Genomic DNA, 14841 nt, shown 5'->3' with positions numbered 1-14841 from the left:
TGACACTTTACATGTAGTCCCAGCAACCCTCCAAGACAGGTACTATTAACGATTCCCGTTTGACAGATGAGGAAGCTGAGACTCAATGAGGTTGAATAACTAACCTGAGCTATAAGTGTTAGTTATAGTGTTATAAGTGTTAGCTGGAATTTAAAACCAGAGTGTCTGGCCCTGGGATCTGGGCTCCTCACCCCTTCCCTATGCTGCCATCCCTCACCTGGAGCTTCATATCAATACATTTGCCCTCACTTTCCCTTTTTCCTGTTCCCTACTTTCACCATCACTGTTGCCATTACTGCCACCTTCCCAGTTCTCATTTTCTCATTTCAGTCTAAGCCAGATAATCGCCCTAGACACAGGGCAGGTTCCACGTCGCTATCGCACTCTCCTTTCTCTCGATCTTCCCTGTCGTCTTTGCCAACGTCATCTTCAACATTATCACATTAGCATCAGCTCAGCATCACCTTTGCCATGCAAAAATCCATAACTGCAAAGGACTGTGTCCTTATAGACCAATGTGAATCTAACTCCTGCCTTGAGATGAGACGGGACAAGGGGAGAGAGCTTACAGTCTCCTCCAGCCATATATACTCCTTCAACTAAAGATACAAAGCCAGAATGTGGAAAGGCAGTCTCCCTCTTAGAGACTTTTCTGGAAATAAGAGGTGGGGGAGAGAAGTTGCAAACAGCCAGAGTTTCTGTTGAGGGAAATTAATCAATGGCCAAGGAGATTGCTTGTCATCTTTCAATATTTATAGAAATAACAAGCCTCCAGGGATCGGGGTGTCAGAGCTCCAAGGGAACAGAAGATCAGAAAATATTCTGCCCAACCCGTGCCTCTAATGAGCTACAAGGGAAAGATGGAAGCATAGGCAGCAGTTTCCACCCACTTTTGGCGTTGGCCAATATCCCATCTTCCCAGCCACAGTAGCTCTTACAGCCCCTGGATACCAGCAGCAAGCAACACTGCCCAGGAGTTTTAAAAATTGATTATTCCTTTGGGTCCAAATTCCACCCACCTCCCAGCCCAAAGAGCCTGCTGGCTGGCTCTCCATGAGTGTTAGCTGCCAGGGGTGCCATAGTCCTACCCAGCATCAAGGGAAGGGAGGGCAATGACTTCCCGGACCAGAGTCTCCATCCAGAATTCCAGCCAAAGCCCCAGAGCTCCCAGGACCTAGAGGAGTTTTTCCCCCTGGTTGTGTTTGGAATTGGCTGGTTTTCTGGGCACCAGGCCCAGCTCAGTTTAATTTTTGTTTATTTTTATGTACAGATTCTCTTCTGTTTGGAGAAGAGCTTTGTGTAAATTATTATTATTTATATGATAAAGAATAAATCACACAAAATAAAAAACCCCACAATCTCTTTTTCTCAATAGAATTACTAAATTAGGGGCTGAAAGGAACAGCCGATATGCTGGGGTTTGGTTTCAGGAAGCCTTTGGACATGGATTCTCACAAAATCTCTTAGTAAATGGGCTCTGTTATCCTGGATTCGATGCTACTCACAGCCAGCAGAGGCATATGGGGCCTCCCAGGAGGACCACGGTGGTTTGGGCCTAAGGGTGCTGGCTTCCTGGTCCTCCACACATCCCATCCCTTGGGAGATGAGTCGGGCATTTTAAAGTGACTTGCTAACTCAGAGTGGGAAAAGGGGAAATAGAGGAGTTGGGGATTCTTGCCAGAAACATGATCAAATGCCCTGAATTGAGGTGGGGGTAGGGTACATAGTAGTTACTTGAATAGTGGCATTATTGCATCAGGGGAAAATGAGCCAATCATTTCTTTGCCTATTCATTAAATTTGCATGCTACGAATCTATTGGTTGGAATGAAATGAGTCAGGAGGCAGGGATGCAGATGGGCAGAGGACCAGCCTGGCCCAGAGAGTGTCCCCAAGTGGCCCCCATCCCCAGTCAGGGTAGGAGAACATCAATTCATCAGTAGCACCATCCCCCCCAACCTCTGTGTCCACTCTTGCACAAAATTGTTTCGGGACTAGAAAAGCACACCTTATGATTGGAATCCATTCCGGGGCGAATATGCTAAAGTCCAGGAAGAGGAACAAGTCAGAATAGCTAATTTTTTTTTTTTCAATCTCCTGGAATCTCAGGGTACCAGAGATTTTAAAAAACAGATATACCTGGCAGCATTGCCTACCAGCTTTTGCTCAAGCTGCGTCCCCTTCCTAGAATGGACCTCTCCTATCTGCCCACCCATGTTCTACCTTTGCTTCAGGCATAGCTAAGACCACCATTATGGCTCAGAGCAGGAGCTCTAGACCCTCCTCTTGGGCTTGAAAATACACTCTGCCACTTAATAGCTGTTAAATAGCTGTCTGACTGTTAAAAAGTCAGACAAGTTGCTTAAACCCCTGAGCCTTAGTCTCTCCATCTGTAATTGGGATAATAATAGCAATTGCGTACACGTGCGCACGCACACACCCAGAGACACGGGCTTATAGTGAGGATTAAGTGAGAAAATCCATGTAAAGAGAGCCTAATATGTGGTAAGTGCTCAATCAACGTGGTCATTATTTTAAATAATACTCCAATAAGCTATCCCAGAGCTCCCCAACCAGGAATTAACTGTGCCCGCCCCTCTAACCCCACCCCCAGCCCACGTGTACTCTGGGAGCCCAAAGCTTCAAATTCTAAGATTTCCACCTAAATAATTTTTCACAATCTGCCCTGTATCAGCTTTACATATGCTTGTGGCAGTCCCTAGCCATGCTTGGCCCTTAGTGGGTACTCAGTAAGTCAATAAATGCTTGTTTAAGAAGTTGCCCAATGAGTCCTAAATCCTATAAATCCCACTAAATTCTAAGTCCTCTGTTCTAGCACGTATGCAATGCTTGGCTCAGTCCCTCCCAGTAGAATAGGGCATGGGGAGCAATGGGAAGTGGGGGTGGGAAGAGATGGAGCCTGTGAGGAGCTTTACTGCAACCAGGCCACATGGATCCATCTCTTTCCAGCCCCTTCTGTAGGGCACTTAAAATTCTACCCTCATCTTTGATTACCTAACAGCTGACCTGAGGCACGTGTGCTTGTACAGCTCCTTGTCCAGCCAGAGGGGATGGGTATTGATCAGCTGAACCAGGGCAATGAACTGTTCAGGCCGTGACTCTGGACTGTCTAAGAGGCCCCTTGAGAGGCGGTCCAGGCAGGCCCATATGCATTTGCCCATAAATACCTATGCATTTATATATGTGTATCTGTGGGTAAACACTGGTCCTTTTACCTTGGAATACATTCAGTAATTCATTTATTTGTTCACTTATTATCTCTTGAGGGCCTACTATGTGCTAGCACTGTCACATGCTGTAATGTGGTAGTGACAAGACAGACAAAACTCCTGATCCTCCAGTGCTTACTTTCTAGTGAGAGGAGAGGGCAAGAGTAAACATGAAAGGAAATAATTCAATTTCAGATTGTGAAAGTGCTATAAAAAAAATAAGACAAGCTAAAGGTATAAAGCGTGACCGGGCATATGGAGGGAGCTCCTTTAGGCTGGGTGGGCTGGGCAAGTTCTGAAACCTCAGAAAAATCTGGGAACAGATCATCCCAAGCAGAGGGAGCAGTAAGTGCAAAAGCTCAGAAGAACTGCTTTGGGACCAGCCCCTCTAAGTATTTGTGTCTTTCTGAGGCAAATTTCAGTCAGCCCTCATTGCACGTACACATTTGTGTCTCTCCACTGCTCTTAGAATCAAGTCCAACTCCTCACTGAAGCTTATAACCACTACACCCCCGCCCCCGCCCCCAGCCTCCAATCCCACTAGCTTCTTCAGTTCCTTGAATAAGAGACGCTCCCTCTTGCCACAGGACCTTTGCACAATCTGTCCCCACCACTTTGAACACTCTTCCCTACCTCTTTCTCTAGTTAAAGCCTATTTCCTTTGGATGTCAGGAAGCCTAGGGTGGTCCACCCTTTTCCCTTCCACAATTAATCAGGTTCCTTTGTTAGATGCTTTCATATTATCAAGTTCCTTTAGTCAGATCCCTTATCTCACTTAGTAATTATGCATTAATTCTTGTGCTTATCTGATATTAGTATCTGAGTTCCCCACCAGAATTACAAACTGCAGGAGAGCTGGGATCTTGTCTGTCTCCCCAGCTGTTAGCACAGTGCCTGGTACCTGGAGGACACTTAATAAATACTTGTTGAATAAATACTTATGGATGCTGGGGTCAGCTCTGGGCCCCACCACCAGGAGTCCTCAATGACACACTGGGCAGCACAGATGGGAATAGGTTTGGGGAGAGACTCAAAACCATGTACTAACGAGGCCTGGGGGGAAAGTGGGGTTATTCAGCCCAGGAGAAGGAAAACCTTTTAGGGGGCTGCAATGGCAGCCTTCAAATTCCAGGAGTCCTGTCACTCACCAGAGGAAGACCACATTAATATGGGAGCCAGAAAGTAGAGGACTGGCTGCAACCAGGAGGTAAGTGACGCTCCTTCTAAGGAAGGTCTCATAATAATGAGAAATTTCAGGACTGGAGCAGGTGCCTTATAAGCTAGTGAGTTCCCTGTCCTTGGAGGTTTATTGTAAGCAGATAGGAGAAGAGAGAGAGGGGGTCCTGAAGTCTCCCTTGAAGCCAAGGTACTGTGATTGGGGTCTTCCAGCGGGTTAGGTCCCTCAACCCCGCTGCTAATCAGTCCTTTCAGCTGTAAAATGGGGGCCCCAGGCGCCCAGGGGTACTGTGGGGAAGCAGGGTCACTTCCAGCTTCCTTCTCGGTGGCTGCTCTTCCCCTCCTCCCTGCCTTGCTCTGAAAGGGCCAGGGAAGGAGGGGGAGGGGAAGGGGGTGGGGCTGGGGCTGGGGGAGGCTCTTCCGAACATCTTAAGTGGCTCCCCAGCTGGAGCAACGGTGCATATTTTAAGTGGAGTTTACAGACAATGGATCTCTCTGGGGCTTGGAGGGGAAGGAAGCTGAAATTCAGGACCATTCTGTGAATTCCCAAGTTCTTTGTACCCATTGTATGGGGAACAATGCTGTTTGTTCAGCACATTCACTCAAGGTGGGGCGCTGGGGGGGATGGTTAAGCCCTGGCCTTCGGAGGTTCTTAGCCGGGCGGCTGCTCAGGAATGGGGGACCCTTTCAGGGGAGGATGGAAGCTGGAGGAGCTAGGGGTGGGCGGGATGTGGGGAAGCTACAAGTCTGGCCGGATGGGTTTGAGTTACAGGGCAGTTCCCCAAGGAAAACAAATTGCTCGCTTCCAACTCCTCCCCACCCTTCCCAAGGGATTCTAAGCCTCCAAGGCTACTAACATTGACCTTAATATGTTGACCAAAGGCTACAAAGGATCGAGGTCAGATGGTAGAGCGGTTCATTTACTACGTGACCCTGGACAAGTCACTTCCTCCTTGAGAGTTCACATGTTTGCTCTGTTTCCACAGTTGAGGGGTTGGCCTAGAGATGGTCTCACAACTCTGCCAGTTCAGATGTTCCTTGGACCAAAGCTAGTCTCCCCTCCTATACCCATCACATCCCCAGCCTCATCAAGCTTAGGCCCCTCCCTGATCCCCAGAGTCTCGCCCAGCAGTGCACAGTCTTGTTTGCTGTGCATCCTCAGAGTGAAGGAAGGAAGGAAGGAAGAGACGCAGCCCCAGTTTCAGTCACAGACCCTCACTAATCAGACTATCCCTTTTATTGCATACATTATCTCACGCTGCCTGGATGAAAAGCTCTGCTCTCTCGCTAGCTGATTCACCTTCACCTCTCTGAGCCTCGGTTTCCCCTCTGTAGAAGACACATGACAATAACGATATCTACATCACTGGGCTCTTATGAGAATTAAATGAGACAACGCACCTAAAGCATCCCTGTCTGGGGGGCTTCCTGGTGGCGCAGTGGTTGAGAATCTGCCTGCTAATGCAGGAAACACGGGTTCGAGCCCTGGTCTGGGAAGATCCCACATGCCGCGGAGCAACTAGGCCCGTGAGCCACAACTACTGAGCCTGCGCGTCTGGAGCCTGTGCTCCACAACAAGAGAGGCCACAATAGTGAGAGGCCCGCGCACCGCGATGAAGAGTGGCCCCCACTTGCCACAACTGGAGAAAGCCCTAGCACAAAAAAAAAAAAAAAAAAGCATCCCTGTCTGAAAGGGAGGTAGGGCTCATAGATGTTAGCCATGTACAGACAGCCCTCCCTACCATGGGTTTCACATCCGTGGATAGTAAAACCCATGGAGAGCCAAATGTATTCATTGTACTGTGTCATTTTATATAAGAAACTTGAGCATCCTCAGATTTTGGTATCCACAGGGGCTCCTGGAACCAATCCCCCATGGATGACTATACCTGTATATAATTACTATCTCTTTTTTAGATAAGGAAATCAAGGCTCAGAGAGGCAAGTATCACGCAGTGAATAAATGAGGGCATTATAATTCAAACCCAGGCTGGTTGATTCTGAAGCTGAGTTGCTGACCATGCTCAGGGCCTCCTGCAGTGGTGGGACTGCTGCCTGCTCTGAGCAGGCCTTGCCTGACTTTCCAGTAGCACCTGCCAAAGCTCAAAAGCCAAAGAGTCGTGTTGTTTAATCAGGGCTGGGGTCTGAGGCTCCCCTCTAGCCCTTCCTATAATCCCACTGTAAACTGGAACCTCTCCACCCCCCAACAGCCTCTGCAAGGCAATGTCTTACACAGGAGGAGGCGCCAGGGCCACGGTCAGGAGCAGCTTTGGTGCTCCTGGGCTGAGTTCCAGGGCTGAGCCATTGCATCTGGCCTCTGAGCGACAGTTTGGCTGGTCCTGGAGAGAAAACCTGAACTTGGAGGCTGAGAACTGGCCCTGTGTTGCTCTGGGGCCATCAGGGAGCCTGTCTGGGCCCTGGATCTTCACAGAACCAGAGCTGAGACAGACACAGGTCCATGAACTGAGACAGAGCTGGGAACAGGAGGAGCAGAGGCCCAAGCCTTGGGGGCCCACAGGTTGCGGGGCGCTGAGCCATGGCTCCTCCCCATTCCTATCCTACCCCTCCACCCACACGAGTCCAGCCTCACTTCCACCCTCACCTCATTCAGCCGTTTAGCTCCCTGGTTTGTGGATCTCGGTTGAATGAGAGGAGAAAGAGAGGAGTGGGGGAGACAGAACAGGGTCCACTCTGCCGATGTGAAGCAATTCTCGTTCTGTGAATGAAGGTGATGTGGGTTCAGGGTGGAGGGAGGCGGGTGGAGGGAAGCACTGGGTAGGGCAGCCTGAGATGGGGTTGCCATGGGAACAGCAGCCTGTCAGGAGCCCTGGTTTCAAAGCCGAGGTGTGAGTGTTGCAGGTTCCTGGGGGAGGCGGATGGCGGATGCAAGTCTGGGGTTGGGGGGGGCAGTTCTGATATGAGTCCCCTGGGACTCCAGCTCCTGGATCCCAGATCAAAACCCTAACCTGGGAGTGAAGCGGCATCACGTGATGCTTCCCGGCAGACACCTCTCAGCCTCAAACCCTCCCTTGCTGAGTGTAAGGCAGGCATGGGGGTGGAATCTGCACAGTGGGGGAGGCTCTGATGGAAGTGCTCTGCCAACACTACCTTCTTCGCTTCAAACTGGCCAGGAGGGAGAGGGGCTCTTCCTCCGCGGGGGAGGGGGAGGGGAATGGGGCTTTGCTTTGCCCTCCAGGCTGCAGTCAGGGGTCAGGTTCCACAACGACGTGGTCACCTGAGGCCTCTGGCTCCAGTTCCCCGAGGGAGTGGCCTTGGAGCCTGGGAATGGGGCTCAGAGAGAAGCCTGGTCTGGGTGTGAGCCCTCCAACTGCACGCTCACTCCCATCACCTGCCACCATGACCCTCTGGCCACTAGGGGGGGCCATGGCGCAGCATCCCCGGGAACTGCAGGACAGGTCAGTTCTGAGAAGTCAGGTGGCCCAGTGAGGCAGCGTGGCTGGGGTGTGGCCTCATGGCATTTGCTTTTCATGGGGATGACCCAGCGAATTCAGGCCACAGCGAGACCTGAGGGCCTTTAGGAGGCACCCAGCACCCTGTCGCCGCCAGTTCTGTCCCAGCCTTCTCCGGCTTGATGCCCAGCTGCCTACTCAGACCTTTCCAGAGACCACCAACTAATCTAAACAGCTCTCAAGCACCTACCACTCGCCAGCCCTGTGCTGGGCACCGCAAGCGGGTCCGAATGTAACAGGAGAGATGGACGCTTGCATGGCATCCAGCGGCGGGAACTGCCGGCCCTGGAGTCATGGAAACCTGGGTTTGAGTCCTCACTGTGCTTCTACCAATTGGGTGACCTTAGGCAAGTTACTTCACTTGAGCCTCAGTTTCTGCGTCTGTAAAGTGGTGATGATAACAGTACCCAGCCCGTGGAGCTGTGGGGAGAAAATGTGCTTAAGCCTTTAGCGCAGCGTCTGGTACACAGGAAACCCTCGATAAAGGTAACTCTTGTTATTAGGGTGAACCATGCGGAACGGTAACACGGAGGTAGAAGCAAAGTGGCAAGGAATCTTGGAGAAAAGAAAAATCAATCTGCTGAGAGCCCTCCTCAGGGAGGGCTTCCTGGATGTAGTACCTAATATGAGCCTGAAGGAAGGATAGGATTTCTGGCTGGGGAAGGACAGAGAGGGTGTACCAGCAGAAGGAACTTCAATGAGGAAAGGCATTTAGAGCTCTTACTTTATTTTATTTAATCCCTGTAATATAAATTGGCAGCCTGAGGCGAGGCATCTCTCTCTCCTACATCCCTATTTCCCCGAGGCTCTCCCACCCACTAGGAACCCTGCCCCGGGGGTCCCTCCTCCTGCCCCTCCTCCTCTTCCTTTCACTCTCATTCCCACTCTTTCCCTCTTCCTCCTCCTTCCTTCTTCCCCTCTGGGAAGTCAGCTCAGAGAGAGCAAGTTGCACAAACGGTGACCACTGCTCTGTGAAGGCTTAGGCCAGTGGTTCTCAGCCAAGGGCAGTCATACCCACCTGACCTCCTGCCCCCAGGACATTTGGTAGTGTCTGGAGGCATCTTTGGTTGTCAGGACTGGATGGTGAGGGGATGCTACTAACTTCTGGTGGATAGAGGCCAGGAATGCTGCTAAATACCCTAGAATGCACGGTACAGCACCCACGACAAAGAGGTACCTGGTCCCAAATGTCAATAGTGCTGAGGCCGAGAACCTGGGCTTAGACCAAGAACTGCAGGTGGGGAGAAACTCAGCCTCTGCCCCAGGCTTCTGACATCCCACCTCCAAACCCTGACCCAGGAGGCTCCGATCCCCTCCCCCCATCTCTCTTCTTCTAATCCCCTCAGCATCCTCTGGCTTCACACTCCCATCACTCCCTGGCCGATGCCCCTTCCCCCAGGGTCGTGCCCCCCTTTTTTCCTCCTCTCCCTCGGCTGGTGCTACAAGGGCCTGTCAGGCAGGAGTCAGCCTGCAGGCTGCACGAGGCTTCGGAGACCGAGCTGCCTGCTGCACTTGGTGCTGCTGGCCCACTGATTGGCCGAGGCTGCTGTTTCCATGGTGATCCCCAGCAAAGCCCAAGGCCCCCCTTGCCAGCCCCCTCCACAGGCCCTATTCAGTGGCAAGAGCAGCGACAGGCAGGTTAATAAAATAGGAGCCGTGTGAGGAACCGGGCTGTGGGCTGAGGTCCCAGCGTGGTGGCCTGCCCAGAGGAGGGAGGGAAGGATGGGGGTGGGGAGTGAGGAACTGGCTTGCTGCCCAGTCAGCACCCTTCCCACTCCAGCCAATTGAGGGGACTCTACCCACAGCATGTTCTGGGGCTGTCCTAGCCCTGGGGACTTGGGGGTTCAGCCCCTGGAGTGCACCTTTCTGCAGTGGCCTCTGGAGGCATATCCTCTCTGCCATCAGGACCACCGGACCCTGAAACTCAAATGGGAGGAGTCCTGGGGCTGGGGATGGGAAAGGAGAGAGATGGAGATGGGGGAAAGGAGAGAAATGGCAGTGAAAGATTGGAGTGGGAATCAGGAAGGAGATTGGGGTGAGATGAGGATGAGGTGGGAGGGGAGTCGAGGTTGGGGATGGAGAAAAACATGAAGAGAATGAGGAAGGAGTTGGGGATGAGGCTAAAGGGAAGAAGGAATGAGTTGGAAGAAATGGAGGATGGACTATGGTAGATACTGGGGAAAAAGATGAGGCCAGGATGGGGATAGAGGGGGAGCTGGTGGAGGGTGCCAGGCGGAGATGGGATGGGGTTGAAGGTAGCAGGTGGAGATGAGAGATTGGGATGGGAGCTGAGACTGAGTGAGATGGAAAAGGATGGAGGGGGAGGAGATGGAGCGGAGAGTGAAGGGTGAGATGGGGAGCGTCGTCTGGGGATAGGCACAGCCTCCAATTTATTCACCGCTTATCCCCGGCACACAGCGTGGCAAGAGTAGGTCCTCAGTAAATACATGCTTGTCACATAGTTGGTGCTCAACACATGTTTGTGGAATGAATGAATGCAGTGGAAACTGGTGGGCTGTGTACGCTGGGAGCATGCTTGCACTGGAATCAATGACAGTGACACCAATGCCTCTCTTACCATCCAGTATCAACATTGAGTGCTTCTCATTTAGTACTTTCAATAATCCTTTGAGGCAGGCACTATTACCATTTGACAGAAGTTCAGAGAGGTTGAGTAACTTTCCCAAGGTCACAAAGCTCTAATCCCAGCCTCAGATGTGGTGGACACATGGTCAGCTTCTGTGTCTGGACAGAGACCCAATCCACACAGATTGGGAGCAGGGAAAGACAGGGAGTCTGTGTCACAGGGGCTCAAGGATGGTGTCTGGCTGTGATGCTGAGCTGGGTGTCAGGCTCCTGGGTTGCTGGCCCTGACTCAGCCACTCACTGGCTCCATGAGTCACTTTTCCCGTGGGCTTTGCTGTTGCTTGGGGCAGTATTGTAGTCACAGCTCCCTCCCCGTGAAAGACCCTATAGCAGTTCTTGCAGTGTGGTCCCTGAGGTCACCCATTTTCAGATGAGAGGGGAGGCCAGTACTGATGGCCCAGCTCTGGAGTGGAAATGGCTTTGGAATAAAATAGAATTTGTGGTGTGGCCTTGGACATATGACTTCACTTCCCCAAGCCTCATTTTTCCCATCTATAAACAGGAGAAATGATACCTCCTAGGGTGGTGATGTAGATACAAGGAGATGATGTCCGGGAAATGACTGGCACAGAGGGAGCTCTCAGTAAATGCTGTTCCCTGCTCCCGGGGCCAGGTTGCCTCCTCAGGTGCCTCTGTTTTTCCTGGGAAATGTGTGATCCGTTCCTCCAGGTCCCAGAGGAGAGAAGGGGGGAAGGGACCTCCTGCATCCCAGTGTCTCTATCATCACCACTCTCAGAGGATTCAGTGTGAGAGGTGGAAATTGAATTTCATAGACCTAGAAAAAGAGGATGGACCGGGGGTGGAGGGGAGCTGTAAGCCCCAGTAATGACGCGTTTTTGTCTCCCCAGAAGAGGTAAGTGGATCCAAGATGAAGGCATGAGGGGGATTCCTCCCCATAACACTTCCCCTGACTCTAAAGCCCTGCTCCCACCCTCAGCGTCGCTGGGAAGGCCACAGAGAAGCCTGGGTGCAAGAGCACAGAGCCTTCCAGGCCCACGCTGATGGGCTGCGGCCCCTCCAGCCTGCCTGTGGCTAGTTGAGCCCTGGGAGGCACGGTCGGGTGGCCAGGCCAGCGGCTAGGAGCCCAGGCCTGGGAGGGCAGTGGAGGCCGCAGCAACCTGAGCACTCGATAAACCATTAATTCTTAATAAACGACAGGCTGTGCATTATTTAACAATAATGATACTTTCTGTTCCATTATAGATTAAAACACCGGCCTCTTCTTATTAATCCTGCATTTCAAAAGCTTGTAAATCCTGAGCAGCCGGAGGAGATAAAAGCCGGCTCATCCCCATCCCGGGGCTGACATGCTTGCCCTGACACGGTGGCTCTGTGGCCGGGCCTGCGTGTGCACACGCGTGTGCCCCGGGCCCACCCCCGCCCCCTGTCATGGACAGGAGACAGGAGCGCTGCTGCCTCCACTCTCCGGCTGGCCTCTGGCTCTGAATCTCCTGTCTCTCACTTTGCTCCTCCCTCTCAGCACTTTTCTCTTTTTCTGTGTATCGTTCTTTCCTATCTTGTTTCTCCCTCTCTTTGTATATTTCTCTCTCCTTGTTTTCTCTGTCTCTGCTTCTTCCTCTGGCTTCTCCCATCCCTCCTTCTCCCTCTCTCCCATTCTCTCTCTCCCTCTCTCATACACACACACATACACACACACACACACACACAGACACATATATCACCTGCTTCTCCCTCATTTACCTTCACACCATTCAACCAAACAGCCCTACAATATGCACAGACTCTATTCCCATATGGTATTTGCTTTTCTCAGGGGTTCTCTGCGGGGTAGGATGGGAGAAGGGAAGATAACTCCTTAGAGAAGGAAAAGGAGGAGCACAGAAAACCCTGAGACCCTGCCCGCAGGTTGGGTGGGTTCTGACCTTGAACCTGCTTGACATCCTCTGAGAGCTGCACAGGGACTGTCCAGGGCTGCCCTGGGGGATGCTCAGTGCCCTTCTGTGTTACCCGCAGGCTCTGTTCACATCCCCACTCAGGGACCGGGAAATCACTACTGCTGCAAAACTCCTATTATTCAAGAGCAAGTAAGAGCCCATATTCACTTTCAGACCCCCTCTGCAAGTGACAGGACTTCGGGAATCTGAAGGCCGCCATTCCAGCCCCCTGATGCTTCTAGTCTCACCAGCCGAACATTCCGCCAGGCCTCCTGTGTCAGTGGGTTGAGTTCCCTCTTCATCCTGATTCCCCTGCTCTGTACCACCAGGGTGGGTCAGAGAACTATTAACAGTGGCCCTAAAGCTGACCACAGCCCTTCCTATGGTGTGGCCAGAACAGGTCAGTTAGACCCTCTTCCCGTCTGGGGATCAGAGACTGTAACTGAGAGCTTGGGAAGAAAATTCACTCTGACCTTGAATGTCTCTCCCAAGGTCATTGTGAAAAATAATGTGTCATCGTTTATTGAACTTTTACTACATACTAAGCATGCCCTTTATATCCTTTATCTCATTCAATCCTATGAGATCCATTCTAAAATTATTTCCATTTTGCAGATGAAAAAAGACAGACTTGGAGGGATTGGGTTAACCTGGCCATGGTCACACAGCTAAGCAAGTGGTGAAGTCAGAATTTGAACCCGGTACTGTCTGACTCTGAAGCATTTAAATTCAGCAGGAGACTGCAGCCCTAGAAGGCTAACCTCAGATCTTCTCCCCAGATATTTGGAACTAAAAGTGTCTTCTTGGTCCACTGGGCCCCCAAAGACAGAGGGACTGGTGTCCCTGAAGCTAAACTGTCTCTCCAGGATTGGACTAACTGTGTCTGGCGTGGGCTAGCCAGCTGGAGGTGTAGATCAGGTGGGGGGCTCTGGTGGCTCTGTTTGCACTTGTTGGACATTTCATCAGGTCGAGGAGGAAGAGATGGTCCCTTGCACTTATTGACTGCCCCTATATGCTGGGCTCTATCATCTGCTTTATTCCCCACTACAACTCTGTGCAGGGGGTGTTAGGCCCATTTTTAAAGAGTGGCAAACTGAGGCTCAGAGAGGTTAAGTTTAAAGGGAACCATGCTTGCCCCTTGTTCAGGAGTCTTGGAGTTTGAGTGTGATGCTTTTTTAGAGTGTGAGTGTGTGCAAAGGGTAAATGGGAGGGGAACAGGGGGTCAGCTTCAAGAAACACAGAGTTGGAGAGGGGAGGTGAGCAGCTAGCTTTCTTCTTTTTTCTAAATGCATGAAAGGGAAATTTAACTTGATCCCTTGTGGCTTCTGGGCCAACCCCTGAGTGAAGTCAGATGGCTTTTGCAGAGGAAAATTTTATCCATTTTCTGGTTTTTATGGGCCTTCCTCAATGAGCAAAACCTCTCCTGTTGGTGCTTAGAGAGGATTTCTCTGCATGGCCCACAGTGATGCCGTGTAATCTCCCCAAAAAATATGGCACTAATATTCGCAGGGTTAGGGTTAGTTATTTTTATGTCTTTGTCATTTTGTTTCTCGGCAGCTCTTTCTGCTGCCTGGAAAGGACGCGGTGGACACTTGATTTCCAGAGTCATATTTTTTAATTTGATCAAAGCAAATTTCACTCGTTCTCTGTATAAATTATTTAACTCATTTCTTTTAGGTTAAAAGTCTCAATAGGAAGATAGAAAGTCCTTCCATCACATTTTCTTCTAGGATTTAATCAGCTCCTCTAGATGGTATGAAGTTCTTGCTCAGTCCCCCATCCTTCTCTGTCTTTACGTCTCCCTCCCTCCCTCCCCCTCTCCCTCCTTATCTGCTCTTCGTCCTCTGCCCCTAACTCCTCCTGGGTCCCTCAGGCTGGTCCCAGCTTCAGTACCCCCCCCCCCATGACTCGGGCTAGGAAGAATGGGGGGGAGCCTGAACACGCAGGGCCCCGCTGTCGATGAATTACCGAAAGGCACCCTTCCTCTGAGCCGACGTGGCCCTAGCAGGTCCCTGGCTTGGCCAGCAGAGTTAGGATCGAGTGTCAGGCCCTGCTCACCCCCTCAGCCAGGCCTCTGTGAGCAGCCCTGCCTCTCCCTAGGCCTGTGCTGCCCGCACCTCCATTCTCCCTCTAGGGCTGTAGCCTCCTTCTGAATTCAAACGCGAGAGCCTCTCCCCAAATTCCAGCTCTGTTTCCTAATGAAAAACTCCATCCTACTCAATCAATTGCCACTGTCAGCGGTGGTTTCCTCAGTGTCTTATTTCACTCTGGTCTGGTTCCCTCAGCCCCAGGGCCCTCTGTGTAGTACCCACTGCCCGCCCTCCCCTCCCTGGGCCTGGCACCTCACTCTGCTGAGGGGAAGGGGGCTCAGGCAGAGGTTTGGGGGCTGAGAAGTAGTGCCGCAGAGGAGGGAGGGCCTTGCCTC

The 14841-nt window shown here is 51.6% G+C and overlaps 1 protein-coding gene across 1 annotated transcript in view; it reads left to right on the top strand.

Annotated features, from left to right (window-relative positions):
- PCDH1 (protocadherin 1) overlaps positions 1 to 14841 on the top strand; it is a 73778-nt gene that overhangs the window by 50304 nt on the left and 8633 nt on the right. The window lies entirely within an intron of this gene.

The sequence above is a fragment of the Balaenoptera acutorostrata genome, chromosome 2 (genome assembly GCF_949987535.1).
Source record: "Balaenoptera acutorostrata chromosome 2, mBalAcu1.1, whole genome shotgun sequence".
In the NCBI taxonomy this organism is placed as follows: Eukaryota; Metazoa; Chordata; class Mammalia; order Artiodactyla; family Balaenopteridae; genus Balaenoptera; species Balaenoptera acutorostrata.
Note: the sequence above shows the minus strand (reverse complement) of the source record. Positions and strands in the feature narration are given on the sequence as shown.